The following is a 14,876-nucleotide window of genomic DNA, read 5'->3' as shown; positions in this document are numbered from 1 at the left end:
GAGTTTGAGGACACGCCCACTACAGCCACGCAAGTCTCTGTGGCGCAATCGGTTAGCGCGTTCGGCTGTTAACCGAAAGGTTGGTGGTTCAAGCCCACCCAGGGACGTTTTACACTCAACTTAATACGGATAATCAGCAAGAGAGAAAAACCTCCATCCTCTGATGTCAAAAGATTCAGGACATATCACAAGCTCAGTGATACAGTGTTATAACCTAGGGAGCCAACTACTACACAAACGAACAAGGAAAAATTTCCCATCATGTCACAAATATACCTACGCAAAAGCACTTTTTTCTTCTTAGAGGACAGGCAGAACTCTGATCCCAAAAAAGTCCAAGGCTTAGACAAAATGAAATCATATAACAGATGGGTGGAGTTTGGAGTTTGAGGCCACGCCCACTACAGCCATGCAAGTCTCTGTGGCGCAATTGGTTAGCGCGTTCGGCTGTTAACCGAAAGGTTGGTGGTTCAAGCCCACCCAGGGACGTTTTACACTCAACTTAACACGGATAATCAGCAAGAGAGAAAAACCTCCATCCTCTGATGTCAAAAGATTCAGGACATATCACAAGCTCAGTGATACAGTGTTATAACCTAGGGAGCCAACTACTACACAAACGAACAAGGAAAAATTTCCCATCATGTCACAAATATACCTACACAAAAGCACTTTTTTCTTCTTAGAGGACAGGCAGAACTCTGATCCCAAAAAAGTCCAAGGCTTAGACTCTGATGTCAAAAGATTCAGGACATATCACAAGCTCAGTGATACAGTGTTATAACCTTGGGAGCCAACTACTACACAAACTAACAAGGAAAAATTTGCCATCATGTCACAAATATACCTACGCAAAAGCACTTTTTTCTTCTTAGAGGACAGGCAGAACTCTGATCCCAAAAAAGTCCAAGGCTTAGACAAAATGGTACAAAAAGAAATCATAAACAAATGGGTGGAGTTTGGAGTTTGAGGACACGCCCACTACAGCCACGCAAGTCTCTGTGGCGCAATCGGTTAGCGCGTTCGGCTGTTAACCGAAAGGTTGGTGGTTCAAGCCCACCCAGGGACGTTTTACACTCAACTTAACACGGATAATCAGCAAGAGAGAAAAACCTCCATCCTCTGATGTCAAAAGATTCAGGACATATCACAAGCTCAGTGATACAGTGTTATAACCTAGGGAGCCAACTACTACACAAACTAACAAGGAAAAATTTGTCATCATGTCACAAATATACCTACGCAAAAGCACTTTTTTCTTCTTAGAGGACAGGCAGAACTCTGATCCCAAAAAAGTCCAAGGCTTAGACAAAATGAAATCATATAAACAGATGGGTGGAGTTTGGAGTTTGAGGACACGCCCACTACAGCCATGCAAGTCTCTGTGGCGCAATTGGTTAGCGCGTTCGGCTGTTAACCGAAAGGTTGGTGGTTCAAGCCCACCCAGGGACGTTTTACACTCAACTTAACACGGATAATCAGCAAGAGAGAAAAAACCTCCATCCTCTGATGTCAAAAGATTCAGGACATATCACAAGCTCAGTGATACAGTGTTATAACCTAGGGAGCCAACTACTACACGAACTAACAAGGACAAATTTGGCATCATGTCACAAATATGCAAAAGCACTTTTTTTCTTCTTAGAGGACGGGCAGAACTCTGATCCCAAAAAAGTCCAAGGCTTAGACAAAATGGTACAAAAAGAAATCATAAACAAATGGGTGGAGTTTGGAGTTTGAGGACACGCCCACTACAGCCACGCAAGTCTCTGTGGCGCAATCGGTTAGCGCGTTCGGCTGTTAACCGAAAGGTTGGTGGTTCAAGCCCACCCAGGGACGTTTTACACTCAACTTAATACGGATAATCAGCAAGAGAGAAAAACCTCCATCCTCTGATGTCAAAAGATTCAGGACATATCACAAGCTCAGTGATACAGTGTTATAACCTAGGGAGCCAACTACTACACAAACGAACAAGGAAAAATTTCCCATCATGTCACAAATATACCTACGCAAAAGCACTTTTTTCTTCTTAGAGGACAGGCAGAACTCTGATCCCAAAAAAGTCCAAGGCTTAGACAAAATGAAATCATATAACAGATGGGTGGAGTTTGGAGTTTGAGGCCACGCCCACTACAGCCATGCAAGTCTCTGTGGCGCAATTGGTTAGCGCGTTCGGCTGTTAACCGAAAGGTTGGTGGTTCAAGCCCACCCAGGGACGTTTTACACTCAACTTAACACGGATAATCAGCAAGAGAGAAAAACCTCCATCCTCTGATGTCAAAAGATTCAGGACATATCACAAGCTCAGTGATACAGTGTTATAACCTAGGGAGCCAACTACTACACAAACGAACAAGGAAAAATTTCCCATCATGTCACAAATATACCTACACAAAAGCACTTTTTTCTTCTTAGAGGACAGGCAGAACTCTGATCCCAAAAAAGTCCAAGGCTTAGACTCTGATGTCAAAAGATTCAGGACATATCACAAGCTCAGTGATACAGTGTTATAACCTTGGGAGCCAACTACTACACAAACTAACAAGGAAAAATTTGCCATCATGTCACAAATATACCTACGCAAAAGCACTTTTTTCTTCTTAGAGGACAGGCAGAACTCTGATCCCAAAAAAGTCCAAGGCTTAGACTCTGATGTCAAAAGATTCGGGACATATCACAAGCTCAGTGATACAGTGTTATAACCTTGGGAGCCAACTACTACACAAACTAACAAGGAAAAATTTGCCATCATGTCACAAATATACCTACGCAAAAGCACTTTTTTCTTCTTAGAGGACAGGCAGAACTCTGATCCCAAAAAAGTCCAAGGCTTAGACAAAATGGTACAAAAAGAAATCATAAACAAATGGGTGGAGTTTGGAGTTTGAGGACACGCCCACTACAGCCACGCAAGTCTCTGTGGCGCAATCGGTTAGCGCGTTCGGCTGTTAACCGAAAGGTTGGTGGTTCAAGCCCACCCAGGGACGTTTTACACTCAACTTAACACGGATAATCAGCAAGAGAGAAAAACCTCCATCCTCTGATGTCAAAAGATTCAGGACATATCACAAGCTCAGTGATACAGTGTTATAACCTAGGGAGCCAACTACTACACAAACTAACAAGGAAAAATTTGCCATCATGTCACAAATATACCTACGCAAAAGCACTTTTTTCTTCTTAGAGGACAGGCAGAACTCTGATCCCAAAAAAGTCCAAGGCTTAGACAAAATGAAATCATATAAACAGATGGGTGGAGTTTGGAGTTTGAGGACACGCCCACTACAGCCACGCAAGTCTCTGTGGCGCAATTGGTTAGCGCGTTCGGCTGTTAACCGAAAGGTTGGTGGTTCAAGCCCACCCAGGGACGTTTTACACTCAACTTAACACGGATAATCAGCAAGAGAAAAGAACCTCCATCCTCTGATGTCTAAAGATTCAGGACATATCACAAGCTCAGTGATACAGTGTTATAACCTAGGGAGCCAACTACTACACAAACTAACAAGGAAAAATTTGGCATCATGTCACAAATATGCAAAAGCACTTTTTTTCTTCTTAGAGGACGGGCAGAACTCTGATCCCAAAAAAGTCCAAAGCTTAGACAAAATGGTACAAAAAGAAATCATAAACAAATGGGTGGAGTTTGGAGTTTGAGGACACACCCACTATAGCCATGCAAGTCTCTGTGGCGCAATCGGTTAGCGCGTTCGGCTGTTAACCGAAAGGTTGGTGGTTCAAGCCCACCCAGGGACGCTTTACACTCAACTTAACACGGATAATCAGCAAGAGAGAAAAACCTCCATCCTCTGATGTCAAATATTCAGGACATATCACAAGCTCAGTGATACCTACAGTGTTATAACCTAGGGAGCCAACTACTACATGAACTAACAAGGAAAAATTTGTCATCATGTCACAAATATCTATGCAAAAGCACTTTTTTCTTCTTAGAGGACAGGCAGAACTCTGATCCCAAAAAAGTCCAAGGCTTAGACAAAATGGTACAAAAAGAAATCATAAACAAATGGGTGGAGTTTGGAGTTTGAGGACACGCCCACTACAGCCACGCAAGTCTCTGTGGCGCAATCGGTTAGCGCGTTCGGCTGTTAACCGAAAGGTTGGTGGTTCAAGCCCACCCAGGGACGTTTTACACTCAACTTAATACGGATAATCAGCAAGAGAGAAAAACCTCCATCCTCTGATGTCAAAAGATTCAGGACATATCACAAGCTCAGTGATACAGTGTTATAACCTAGGGAGCCAACTACTACACAAACGAACAAGGAAAAATTTCCCATCATGTCACAAATATACCTACGCAAAAGCACTTTTTTCTTCTTAGAGGACAGGCAGAACTCTGATCCCAAAAAAGTCCAAGGCTTAGACAAAATGAAATCATATAACAGATGGGTGGAGTTTGGAGTTTGAGGCCACGCCCACTACAGCCATGCAAGTCTCTGTGGCGCAATTGGTTAGCGCGTTCGGCTGTTAACCGAAAGGTTGGTGGTTCAAGCCCACCCAGGGACGTTTTACACTCAACTTAACACGGATAATCAGCAAGAGAGAAAAACCTCCATCCTCTGATGTCAAAAGATTCAGGACATATCACAAGCTCAGTGATACAGTGTTATAACCTAGGGAGCCAACTACTACACAAACGAACAAGGAAAAATTTCCCATCATGTCACAAATATACCTACACAAAAGCACTTTTTTCTTCTTAGAGGACAGGCAGAACTCTGATCCCAAAAAAGTCCAAGGCTTAGACTCTGATGTCAAAAGATTCAGGACATATCACAAGCTCAGTGATACAGTGTTATAACCTTGGGAGCCAACTACTACACAAACTAACAAGGAAAAATTTGCCATCATGTCACAAATATACCTACGCAAAAGCACTTTTTTCTTCTTAGAGGACAGGCAGAACTCTGATCCCAAAAAAGTCCAAGGCTTAGACAAAATGGTACAAAAAGAAATCATAAACAAATGGGTGGAGTTTGGAGTTTGAGGACACGCCCACTACAGCCACGCAAGTCTCTGTGGCGCAATCGGTTAGCGCGTTCGGCTGTTAACCGAAAGGTTGGTGGTTCAAGCCCACCCAGGGACGTTTTACACTCAACTTAACACGGATAATCAGCAAGAGAGAAAAACCTCCATCCTCTGATGTCAAAAGATTCAGGACATATCACAAGCTCAGTAATACAGTGTTATAACCTAGGGAGCCAACTACTACACAAACTAACAAGGAAAAATTTGCCATCATGTCACAAATATACCTACGCAAAAGCACTTTTTTCTTCTTAGAGGACAGGCAGAACTCTGATCCCAAAAAAGTCCAAGGCTTAGACAAAATGGTACAAAAAGAAATCATAAACAAATGGGTGGAGTTTGGAGTTTGAGGACACGCCCACTACAGCCACGCAAGTCTCTATGGCGCAATCGGTTAGCGCGTTCGGCTGTTAACCGAAAGGTTGGTGGTTCCAGCCCACCCAGGGACGTTTTACACTCAACTTAACACGGATAATCAGCAAGAGAGAAAAACCTCCATCCTCTGATGTCAAAAGATTCAGGACATATCACAAGCTCAGTGATACAGTGTTATAACCTAGGGAGCCAACTACTACACAAACTAACAAGGAAAAATTTGCCATCATGTCACAAATATACCTACGCAAAAGCACTTTTTTCTTCTTAGAGGACAGGCAGAACTCTGATCCCAAAAAAGTCCAAGGCTTAGACAAAATGAAATCATATAAACAGATGGGTGGAGTTTGGAGTTTGAGGACACGCCCACTACAGCCACGCAAGTCTCTGTGGCGCAATTGGTTAGCGCGTTCGGCTGTTAACCGAAAGGTTGGTGGTTCAAGCCCACCCAGGGACGTTTTACACTCAACTTAACACGGATAATCAGCAAGAGAAAAGAACCTCCATCCTCTGATGTCTAAAGATTCAGGACATATCACAAGCTCAGTGATACAGTGTTATAACCTAGGGAGCCAACTACTACACAAACTAACAAGGAAAAATTTGGCATCATGTCACAAATATGCAAAAGCACTTTTTTTCTTCTTAGAGGACGGGCAGAACTCTGATCCCAAAAAAGTCCAAAGCTTAGACAAAATGGTACAAAAAGAAATCATAAACAAATGGGTGGAGTTTGGAGTTTGAGGACACACCCACTATAGCCATGCAAGTCTCTGTGGCGCAATCGGTTAGCGCGTTCGGCTGTTAACCGAAAGGTTGGTGGTTCAAGCCCACCCAGGGACGCTTTACACTCAACTTAACACGGATAATCAGCAAGAGAGAAAAACCTCCATCCTCTGATGTCAAATATTCAGGACATATCACAAGCTCAGTGATACCTACAGTGTTATAACCTAGGGAGCCAACTACTACATGAACTAACAAGGAAAAATTTGTCATCATGTCACAAATATCTATGCAAAAGCACTTTTTTCTTCTTAGAGGACAGGCAGAACTCTGATCCCAAAAAAGTCCAAGGCTTAGACAAAATGGTACAAAAAGAAATCATAAACAAATGGGTGGAGTTTGGAGTTTGAGGACACGCCCACTACAGCCACGCAAGTCTCTGTGGCGCAATCGGTTAGCGCGTTCGGCTGTTAACCGAAAGGTTGGTGGTTCAAGCCCACCCAGGGACGTTTTACACTCAACTTAATACGGATAATCAGCAAGAGAGAAAAACCTCCATCCTCTGATGTCAAAAGATTCAGGACATATCACAAGCTCAGTGATACAGTGTTATAACCTAGGGAGCCAACTACTACACAAACGAACAAGGAAAAATTTCCCATCATGTCACAAATATACCTACGCAAAAGCACTTTTTTCTTCTTAGAGGACAGGCAGAACTCTGATCCCAAAAAAGTCCAAGGCTTAGACAAAATGAAATCATATAACAGATGGGTGGAGTTTGGAGTTTGAGGCCACGCCCACTACAGCCATGCAAGTCTCTGTGGCGCAATTGGTTAGCGCGTTCGGCTGTTAACCGAAAGGTTGGTGGTTCAAGCCCACCCAGGGACGTTTTACACTCAACTTAACACGGATAATCAGCAAGAGAGAAAAACCTCCATCCTCTGATGTCAAAAGATTCAGGACATATCACAAGCTCAGTGATACAGTGTTATAACCTAGGGAGCCAACTACTACACAAACGAACAAGGAAAAATTTCCCATCATGTCACAAATATACCTACACAAAAGCACTTTTTTCTTCTTAGAGGACAGGCAGAACTCTGATCCCAAAAAAGTCCAAGGCTTAGACTCTGATGTCAAAAGATTCAGGACATATCACAAGCTCAGTGATACAGTGTTATAACCTTGGGAGCCAACTACTACACAAACTAACAAGGAAAAATTTGCCATCATGTCACAAATATACCTACGCAAAAGCACTTTTTTCTTCTTAGAGGACAGGCAGAACTCTGATCCCAAAAAAGTCCAAGGCTTAGACAAAATGGTACAAAAAGAAATCATAAACAAATGGGTGGAGTTTGGAGTTTGAGGACACGCCCACTACAGCCACGCAAGTCTCTGTGGCGCAATCGGTTAGCGCGTTCGGCTGTTAACCGAAAGGTTGGTGGTTCAAGCCCACCCAGGGACGTTTTACACTCAACTTAACACGGATAATCAGCAAGAGAGAAAAACCTCCATCCTCTGATGTCAAAAGATTCAGGACATATCACAAGCTCAGTGATACAGTGTTATAACCTAGGGAGCCAACTACTACACAAACTAACAAGGAAAAATTTGTCATCATGTCACAAATATACCTACGCAAAAGCACTTTTTTCTTCTTAGAGGACAGGCAGAACTCTGATCCCAAAAAAGTCCAAGGCTTAGACAAAATGAAATCATATAAACAGATGGGTGGAGTTTGGAGTTTGAGGACACGCCCACTACAGCCATGCAAGTCTCTGTGGCGCAATTGGTTAGCGCGTTCGGCTGTTAACCGAAAGGTTGGTGGTTCAAGCCCACCCAGGGACGTTTTACACTCAACTTAACACGGATAATCAGCAAGAGAGAAAAACCTCCATCCTCTGATGTCAAAAGATTCAGGACATATCACAAGCTCAGTGATACAGTGTTATAACCTAGGGAGCCAACTACTACACGAACTAACAAGGACAAATTTGGCATCATGTCACAAATATGCAAAAGCACTTTTTTTCTTCTTAGAGGACGGGCAGAACTCTGATCCCAAAAAAGTCCAAGGCTTAGACAAAATGGTACAAAAAGAAATCATAAACAAATGGGTGGAGTTTGGAGTTTGAGGACACGCCCACTACAGCCACGCAAGTCTCTGTGGCGCAATCGGTTAGCGCGTTCGGCTGTTAACCGAAAGGTTGGTGGTTCAAGCCCACCCAGGGACGTTTTACACTCAACTTAATACGGATAATCAGCAAGAGAGAAAAACCTCCATCCTCTGATGTCAAAAGATTCAGGACATATCACAAGCTCAGTGATACAGTGTTATAACCTAGGGAGCCAACTACTACACAAACGAACAAGGAAAAATTTCCCATCATGTCACAAATATACCTACGCAAAAGCACTTTTTTCTTCTTAGAGGACAGGCAGAACTCTGATCCCAAAAAAGTCCAAGGCTTAGACAAAATGAAATCATATAACAGATGGGTGGAGTTTGGAGTTTGAGGCCACGCCCACTACAGCCATGCAAGTCTCTGTGGCGCAATTGGTTAGCGCGTTCGGCTGTTAACCGAAAGGTTGGTGGTTCAAGCCCACCCAGGGACGTTTTACACTCAACTTAACACGGATAATCAGCAAGAGAGAAAAACCTCCATCCTCTGATGTCAAAAGATTCAGGACATATCACAAGCTCAGTGATACAGTGTTATAACCTAGGGAGCCAACTACTACACAAACGAACAAGGAAAAATTTCCCATCATGTCACAAATATACCTACACAAAAGCACTTTTTTCTTCTTAGAGGACAGGCAGAACTCTGATCCCAAAAAAGTCCAAGGCTTAGACTCTGATGTCAAAAGATTCAGGACATATCACAAGCTCAGTGATACAGTGTTATAACCTTGGGAGCCAACTACTACACAAACTAACAAGGAAAAATTTGCCATCATGTCACAAATATACCTACGCAAAAGCACTTTTTTCTTCTTAGAGGACAGGCAGAACTCTGATCCCAAAAAAGTCCAAGGCTTAGACTCTGATGTCAAAAGATTCGGGACATATCACAAGCTCAGTGATACAGTGTTATAACCTTGGGAGCCAACTACTACACAAACTAACAAGGAAAAATTTGCCATCATGTCACAAATATACCTACGCAAAAGCACTTTTTTCTTCTTAGAGGACAGGCAGAACTCTGATCCCAAAAAAGTCCAAGGCTTAGACAAAATGGTACAAAAAGAAATCATAAACAAATGGGTGGAGTTTGGAGTTTGAGGACACGCCCACTACAGCCACGCAAGTCTCTGTGGCGCAATCGGTTAGCGCGTTCGGCTGTTAACCGAAAGGTTGGTGGTTCAAGCCCACCCAGGGACGTTTTACACTCAACTTAACACGGATAATCAGCAAGAGAGAAAAAACCTCCATCCTCTGATGTCAAAAGATTCAGGACATATCACAAGCTCAGTGATACAGTGTTATAACCTAGGGAGCCAACTACTACACAAACTAACAAGGACAAATTTGCCATCATGTCACAAATATACCTACGCAAAAGCACTTTTTTCTTCTTAGAGGACAGGCAGAACTCTGATCCCAAAAAAGTCCAAGGCTTAGACAAAATGAAATCATATAAACAGATGGGTGGAGTTTGGAGTTTGAGGACACGCCCACTACAGCCATGCAAGTCTCTGTGGCGCAATTGGTTAGCGCGTTCGGCTGTTAACCGAAAGGTTGGTGGTTCAAGCCCACCCAGGGACGTTTTACACTCAACTTAACACGGATAATCAGCAAGAGAGAAAAACCTCCATCCTCTGATGTCAAAAGATTCAGGACATATCACAAGCTCAGTGATACAGTGTTATAACCTAGGGAGCCAACTACTACACGAACTAACAAGGACAAATTTGGCATCATGTCACAAATATGCAAAAGCACTTTTTTTCTTCTTAGAGGACGGGCAGAACTCTGATCCCAAAAAAGTCCAAGGCTTAGACAAAATGGTACAAAAAGAAATCATAAACAAATGGGTGGAGTTTGGAGTTTGAGGACACGCCCACTACAGCCACGCAAGTCTCTGTGGCGCAATCGGTTAGCGCGTTCGGCTGTTAACCGAAAGGTTGGTGGTTCAAGCCCACCCAGGGACGTTTTACACTCAACTTAACACGGATAATCAGCAAGAGAGAAAAACCTCCATCCTCTGATGTCAAAAGATTCAGGACATATCACAAGCTCAGTGATACAGTGTTATAACCTAGGGAGCCAACTACTACACAAACTAACAAGGAAAAATTTGCCATCATGTCACAAATATACCTACGCAAAAGCACTTTTTTCTTCTTAGAGGACAGGCAGAACTCTGATCCCAAAAAAGTCCAAGGCTTAGACAAAATGAAATCATATAAACAGATGGGTGGAGTTTGGAGTTTGAGGACACGCCCACTACAGCCATGCAAGTCTCTGTGGCGCAATTGGTTAGCGCGTTCGGCTGTTAACCGAAAGGTTGGTGGTTCAAGCCCACCCAGGGACGTTTTACACTCAACTTAACACGGATAATCAGCAAGAGAGAAAAACCTCCATCCTCTGATGTCAAAAGATTCAGGACATATCACAAGCTCAGTGATACAGTGTTATAACCTAGGGAGCCAACTACTACACGAACTAACAAGGACAAATTTGGCATCATGTCACAAATATGCAAAAGCACTTTTTTTCTTCTTAGAGGACGGGCAGAACTCTGATCCCAAAAAAGTCCAAGGCTTAGACTCTGATGTCAAAAGATTCAGGACATATCACAAGCTCAGTGATACAGTGTTATAACCTTGGGAGCCAACTACTACACAAACTAACAAGGAAAAATTTGCCATCATGTCACAAATATACCTACGCAAAAGCACTTTTTTCTTCTTAGAGGACAGGCAGAACTCTGATCCCAAAAAAGTCCAAGGCTTAGACTCTGATGTCAAAAGATTCGGGACATATCACAAGCTCAGTGATACAGTGTTATAACCTTGGGAGCCAACTACTACACAAACTAACAAGGAAAAATTTGCCATCATGTCACAAATATACCTACGCAAAAGCACTTTTTTCTTCTTAGAGGACAGGCAGAACTCTGATCCCAAAAAAGTCCAAGGCTTAGACAAAATGGTACAAAAAGAAATCATAAACAAATGGGTGGAGTTTGGAGTTTGAGGACACGCCCACTACAGCCACGCAAGTCTCTGTGGCGCAATCGGTTAGCGCGTTCGGCTGTTAACCGAAAGGTTGGTGGTTCAAGCCCACCCAGGGACGTTTTACACTCAACTTAACACGGATAATCAGCAAGAGAGAAAAACCTCCATCCTCTGATGTCAAAAGATTCAGGACATATCACAAGCTCAGTGATACAGTGTTATAACCTAGGGAGCCAACTACTACACAAACTAACAAGGAAAAATTTGCCATCATGTCACAAATATACCTACGCAAAAGCACTTTTTTCTTCTTAGAGGACAGGCAGAACTCTGATCCCAAAAAAGTCCAAGGCTTAGACAAAATGAAATCATATAAACAGATGGGTGGAGTTTGGAGTTTGAGGACACGCCCACTACAGCCATGCAAGTCTCTGTGGCGCAATTGGTTAGCGCGTTCGGCTGTTAACCGAAAGGTTGGTGGTTCAAGCCCACCCAGGGACGTTTTACACTCAACTTAACACGGATAATCAGCAAGAGAGAAAAACCTCCATCCTCTGATGTCAAAAGATTCAGGACATATCACAAGCTCAGTGATACAGTGTTATAACCTAGGGAGCCAACTACTACACGAACTAACAAGGAAAAATTTGGCATCATGTCACAAATATTCAAAAGCACTTTTTTTCTTCTTAGAGGACAGGCAGAACTCTGATCCCAAAAAAGTCCAAGGCTTAGACAAAATGGTACAAAAAGAAATCATAAACAAATGGGTGGAGTTTGGAGTTTGAGGCCACGCCCACTACAGCCACGCAAGTCTCTGTGGCGCAATCGGTTAGCGCGTTCGGCTGTTAACCGAAAGGTTGGTGGTTCAAGCCCACCCAGGGACGTTTTACACTCAACTTAACACGGATAATCAGCAAGAGAGAAAAACCTCCATCCTCTGATGTCAAAAGATTCAGGACATATCACAAGCTCAGTGATACAGTGTTATAACCTAGGGAGCCAACTACTACACAAACTAACAAGGAAAAATTTGCCATCATGTCACAAATATACCTACGCAAAAGCACTTTTTTCTTCTTAGAGGACAGGCAGAACTCTGATCCCAAAAAAGTCCAAGGCTTAGACAAAATGAAATCATATAAACAGATGGGTGGAGTTTGGAGTTTGAGGACACGCCCACTACAGCCATGCAAGTCTCTGTGGCGCAATTGGTTAGCGCGTTCGGCTGTTAACCGAAAGGTTGGTGGTTCAAGCCCACCCAGGGACGTTTTACACTCAACTTAACACGGATAATCAGCAAGAGAGAAAAACCTCCATCCTCTGATGTCAAAAGATTCAGGACATATCACAAGCTCAGTGATACAGTGTTATAACCTAGGGAGCCAACTACTACACGAACTAACAAGGACAAATTTGGCATCATGTCACAAATATGCAAAAGCACTTTTTTTCTTCTTAGAGGACGGGCAGAACTCTGATCCCAAAAAAGTCCAAGGCTTAGACTCTGATGTCAAAAGATTCAGGACATATCACAAGCTCAGTGATACAGTGTTATAACCTTGGGAGCCAACTACTACACAAACTAACAAGGAAAAATTTGCCATCATGTCACAAATATACCTACGCAAAAGCACTTTTTTCTTCTTAGAGGACAGGCAGAACTCTGATCCCAAAAAAGTCCAAGGCTTAGACTCTGATGTCAAAAGATTCGGGACATATCACAAGCTCAGTGATACAGTGTTATAACCTTGGGAGCCAACTACTACACAAACTAACAAGGAAAAATTTGCCATCATGTCACAAATATACCTACGCAAAAGCACTTTTTTCTTCTTAGAGGACAGGCAGAACTCTGATCCCAAAAAAGTCCAAGGCTTAGACAAAATGGTACAAAAAGAAATCATAAACAAATGGGTGGAGTTTGGAGTTTGAGGACACGCCCACTACAGCCACGCAAGTCTCTGTGGCGCAATCGGTTAGCGCGTTCGGCTGTTAACCGAAAGGTTGGTGGTTCAAGCCCACCCAGGGACGTTTTACACTCAACTTAACACGGATAATCAGCAAGAGAGAAAAACCTCCATCCTCTGATGTCAAAAGATTCAGGACATATCACAAGCTCAGTGATACAGTGTTATAACCTAGGGAGCCAACTACTACACAAACTAACAAGGAAAAATTTGCCATCATGTCACAAATATACCTACGCAAAAGCACTTTTTTCTTCTTAGAGGACAGGCAGAACTCTGATCCCAAAAAAGTCCAAGGCTTAGACAAAATGAAATCATATAAACAGATGGGTGGAGTTTGGAGTTTGAGGACACGCCCACTACAGCCATGCAAGTCTCTGTGGCGCAATTGGTTAGCGCGTTCGGCTGTTAACCGAAAGGTTGGTGGTTCAAGCCCACCCAGGGACGTTTTACACTCAACTTAACACGGATAATCAGCAAGAGAGAAAAACCTCCATCCTCTGATGTCAAAAGATTCAGGACATATCACAAGCTCAGTGATACAGTGTTATAACCTAGGGAGCCAACTACTACACGAACTAACAAGGACAAATTTGGCATCATGTCACAAATATGCAAAAGCACTTTTTTTCTTCTTAGAGGACAGGCAGAACTCTGATCCCAAAAAAGTCCAAGGCTTAGACAAAATGGTACAAAAAGAAATCATAAACAAATGGGTGGAGTTTGGAGTTTGAGGCCACGCCCACTACAGCCACGCAAGTCTCTGTGGCGCAATCGGTTAGCGCGTTCGGCTGTTAACCGAAAGGTTGGTGGTTCAAGCCCACCCAGGGACGTTTTACACTCAACTTAACACGGATAATCAGCAAGAGAGAAAAACCTCCATCCTCTGATGTCAAAAGATTCAGGACATATCACAAGCTCAGTGATACAGTGTTATAACCTAGGGAGCCAACTACTACACAAACTAACAAGGAAAAATTTGCCATCATGTCACAAATATACCTACGCAAAAGCACTTTTTTTCTTCTTAGAGGACAGGCAGAACTCTGATCCCAAAAAAGTCCAAGGCTTAGACAAAATGAAATCATATAAACAGATGGGTGGAGTTTGGAGTTTGAGGACACGCCCACTACAGCCATGCAAGTCTCTGTGGCGCAATTGGTTAGCGCGTTCGGCTGTTAACCGAAAGGTTGGTGGTTCAAGCCCACCCAGGGACGTTTTACACTCAACTTAACACGGATAATCAGCAAGAGAGAAAAACCTCCATCCTCTGATGTCAAAAGATTCAGGACATATCACAAGCTCAGTGATACAGTGTTATAACCTAGGGAGCCAACTACTACACGAACTAACAAGGACAAATTTGGCATCATGTCACAAATATGCAAAAGCACTTTTTTTCTTCTTAGAGGACGGGCAGAACTCTGATCCCAAAAAAGTCCAAGGCTTAGACTCTGATGTCAAAAGATTCAGGACATATCACAAGCTCAGTGATACAGTGTTATAACCTTGGGAGCCAACTACTACACAAACTAACAAGGAAAAATTTGCCATCATGTC

General features: G+C 42.9%; 32 non-coding genes across 32 annotated transcripts; all 32 read left to right on the top strand.

Annotated features, from left to right (window-relative positions):
• Nucleotides 1-33: 33 nt before the first annotated feature.
• On the top strand, nucleotides 34-107 carry trnan-guu (transfer RNA asparagine (anticodon GUU)). The gene has a single exon. It is a non-coding gene; the product is annotated as a tRNA-Asn (tRNA).
• A 308-nt stretch (nucleotides 108-415) lies between these two features.
• On the top strand, nucleotides 416-489 carry trnan-guu (transfer RNA asparagine (anticodon GUU)). Its single transcript has one exon. It is a non-coding gene; the product is annotated as a tRNA-Asn (tRNA).
• A 506-nt stretch (nucleotides 490-995) lies between these two features.
• Nucleotides 996-1,069, top strand: trnan-guu (transfer RNA asparagine (anticodon GUU)). Its single transcript has one exon. It is a non-coding gene; the product is annotated as a tRNA-Asn (tRNA).
• A 309-nt stretch (nucleotides 1,070-1,378) lies between these two features.
• trnan-guu (transfer RNA asparagine (anticodon GUU)) lies at nucleotides 1,379-1,452 on the top strand. The gene has a single exon. It is a non-coding gene; the product is annotated as a tRNA-Asn (tRNA).
• Nucleotides 1,453-1,765: 313 nt separating this feature from the next.
• Nucleotides 1,766-1,839, top strand: trnan-guu (transfer RNA asparagine (anticodon GUU)). Its single transcript has one exon. It is a non-coding gene; the product is annotated as a tRNA-Asn (tRNA).
• A 308-nt stretch (nucleotides 1,840-2,147) lies between these two features.
• trnan-guu (transfer RNA asparagine (anticodon GUU)) lies at nucleotides 2,148-2,221 on the top strand. The gene has a single exon. It is a non-coding gene; the product is annotated as a tRNA-Asn (tRNA).
• Nucleotides 2,222-2,916: 695 nt separating this feature from the next.
• On the top strand, nucleotides 2,917-2,990 carry trnan-guu (transfer RNA asparagine (anticodon GUU)). Its single transcript has one exon. It is a non-coding gene; the product is annotated as a tRNA-Asn (tRNA).
• A 309-nt stretch (nucleotides 2,991-3,299) lies between these two features.
• trnan-guu (transfer RNA asparagine (anticodon GUU)) lies at nucleotides 3,300-3,373 on the top strand. Its single transcript has one exon. It is a non-coding gene; the product is annotated as a tRNA-Asn (tRNA).
• A 312-nt stretch (nucleotides 3,374-3,685) lies between these two features.
• trnan-guu (transfer RNA asparagine (anticodon GUU)) lies at nucleotides 3,686-3,759 on the top strand. Its single transcript has one exon. It is a non-coding gene; the product is annotated as a tRNA-Asn (tRNA).
• A 318-nt stretch (nucleotides 3,760-4,077) lies between these two features.
• On the top strand, nucleotides 4,078-4,151 carry trnan-guu (transfer RNA asparagine (anticodon GUU)). Its single transcript has one exon. It is a non-coding gene; the product is annotated as a tRNA-Asn (tRNA).
• A 308-nt stretch (nucleotides 4,152-4,459) lies between these two features.
• Nucleotides 4,460-4,533, top strand: trnan-guu (transfer RNA asparagine (anticodon GUU)). The gene has a single exon. It is a non-coding gene; the product is annotated as a tRNA-Asn (tRNA).
• A 506-nt stretch (nucleotides 4,534-5,039) lies between these two features.
• Nucleotides 5,040-5,113, top strand: trnan-guu (transfer RNA asparagine (anticodon GUU)). Its single transcript has one exon. It is a non-coding gene; the product is annotated as a tRNA-Asn (tRNA).
• A 700-nt stretch (nucleotides 5,114-5,813) lies between these two features.
• trnan-guu (transfer RNA asparagine (anticodon GUU)) lies at nucleotides 5,814-5,887 on the top strand. Its single transcript has one exon. It is a non-coding gene; the product is annotated as a tRNA-Asn (tRNA).
• Nucleotides 5,888-6,199: 312 nt separating this feature from the next.
• Nucleotides 6,200-6,273, top strand: trnan-guu (transfer RNA asparagine (anticodon GUU)). Its single transcript has one exon. It is a non-coding gene; the product is annotated as a tRNA-Asn (tRNA).
• A 318-nt stretch (nucleotides 6,274-6,591) lies between these two features.
• Nucleotides 6,592-6,665, top strand: trnan-guu (transfer RNA asparagine (anticodon GUU)). The gene has a single exon. It is a non-coding gene; the product is annotated as a tRNA-Asn (tRNA).
• Nucleotides 6,666-6,973: 308 nt separating this feature from the next.
• Nucleotides 6,974-7,047, top strand: trnan-guu (transfer RNA asparagine (anticodon GUU)). Its single transcript has one exon. It is a non-coding gene; the product is annotated as a tRNA-Asn (tRNA).
• Nucleotides 7,048-7,553: 506 nt separating this feature from the next.
• Nucleotides 7,554-7,627, top strand: trnan-guu (transfer RNA asparagine (anticodon GUU)). The gene has a single exon. It is a non-coding gene; the product is annotated as a tRNA-Asn (tRNA).
• Nucleotides 7,628-7,936: 309 nt separating this feature from the next.
• Nucleotides 7,937-8,010, top strand: trnan-guu (transfer RNA asparagine (anticodon GUU)). Its single transcript has one exon. It is a non-coding gene; the product is annotated as a tRNA-Asn (tRNA).
• Nucleotides 8,011-8,322: 312 nt separating this feature from the next.
• trnan-guu (transfer RNA asparagine (anticodon GUU)) lies at nucleotides 8,323-8,396 on the top strand. Its single transcript has one exon. It is a non-coding gene; the product is annotated as a tRNA-Asn (tRNA).
• Nucleotides 8,397-8,704: 308 nt separating this feature from the next.
• On the top strand, nucleotides 8,705-8,778 carry trnan-guu (transfer RNA asparagine (anticodon GUU)). The gene has a single exon. It is a non-coding gene; the product is annotated as a tRNA-Asn (tRNA).
• A 695-nt stretch (nucleotides 8,779-9,473) lies between these two features.
• trnan-guu (transfer RNA asparagine (anticodon GUU)) lies at nucleotides 9,474-9,547 on the top strand. Its single transcript has one exon. It is a non-coding gene; the product is annotated as a tRNA-Asn (tRNA).
• Nucleotides 9,548-9,857: 310 nt separating this feature from the next.
• Nucleotides 9,858-9,931, top strand: trnan-guu (transfer RNA asparagine (anticodon GUU)). Its single transcript has one exon. It is a non-coding gene; the product is annotated as a tRNA-Asn (tRNA).
• Nucleotides 9,932-10,243: 312 nt separating this feature from the next.
• On the top strand, nucleotides 10,244-10,317 carry trnan-guu (transfer RNA asparagine (anticodon GUU)). Its single transcript has one exon. It is a non-coding gene; the product is annotated as a tRNA-Asn (tRNA).
• Nucleotides 10,318-10,626: 309 nt separating this feature from the next.
• On the top strand, nucleotides 10,627-10,700 carry trnan-guu (transfer RNA asparagine (anticodon GUU)). The gene has a single exon. It is a non-coding gene; the product is annotated as a tRNA-Asn (tRNA).
• A 690-nt stretch (nucleotides 10,701-11,390) lies between these two features.
• Nucleotides 11,391-11,464, top strand: trnan-guu (transfer RNA asparagine (anticodon GUU)). Its single transcript has one exon. It is a non-coding gene; the product is annotated as a tRNA-Asn (tRNA).
• A 309-nt stretch (nucleotides 11,465-11,773) lies between these two features.
• Nucleotides 11,774-11,847, top strand: trnan-guu (transfer RNA asparagine (anticodon GUU)). Its single transcript has one exon. It is a non-coding gene; the product is annotated as a tRNA-Asn (tRNA).
• Nucleotides 11,848-12,159: 312 nt separating this feature from the next.
• Nucleotides 12,160-12,233, top strand: trnan-guu (transfer RNA asparagine (anticodon GUU)). The gene has a single exon. It is a non-coding gene; the product is annotated as a tRNA-Asn (tRNA).
• A 309-nt stretch (nucleotides 12,234-12,542) lies between these two features.
• Nucleotides 12,543-12,616, top strand: trnan-guu (transfer RNA asparagine (anticodon GUU)). Its single transcript has one exon. It is a non-coding gene; the product is annotated as a tRNA-Asn (tRNA).
• Nucleotides 12,617-13,306: 690 nt separating this feature from the next.
• Nucleotides 13,307-13,380, top strand: trnan-guu (transfer RNA asparagine (anticodon GUU)). The gene has a single exon. It is a non-coding gene; the product is annotated as a tRNA-Asn (tRNA).
• A 309-nt stretch (nucleotides 13,381-13,689) lies between these two features.
• trnan-guu (transfer RNA asparagine (anticodon GUU)) lies at nucleotides 13,690-13,763 on the top strand. The gene has a single exon. It is a non-coding gene; the product is annotated as a tRNA-Asn (tRNA).
• A 312-nt stretch (nucleotides 13,764-14,075) lies between these two features.
• On the top strand, nucleotides 14,076-14,149 carry trnan-guu (transfer RNA asparagine (anticodon GUU)). Its single transcript has one exon. It is a non-coding gene; the product is annotated as a tRNA-Asn (tRNA).
• Nucleotides 14,150-14,459: 310 nt separating this feature from the next.
• Nucleotides 14,460-14,533, top strand: trnan-guu (transfer RNA asparagine (anticodon GUU)). The gene has a single exon. It is a non-coding gene; the product is annotated as a tRNA-Asn (tRNA).
• The last annotated feature ends 343 nt before the right edge of the window (nucleotides 14,534-14,876 follow it).

This window comes from Trachurus japonicus, chromosome 5, assembly GCF_045865225.1.
Source record: "Trachurus japonicus isolate A0001 chromosome 5, Traja_1.0".
In the NCBI taxonomy this organism is placed as follows: domain Eukaryota; kingdom Metazoa; phylum Chordata; class Actinopteri; order Carangiformes; family Carangidae; genus Trachurus; species Trachurus japonicus.
Note: the sequence above shows the minus strand (reverse complement) of the source record. Positions and strands in the feature narration are given on the sequence as shown.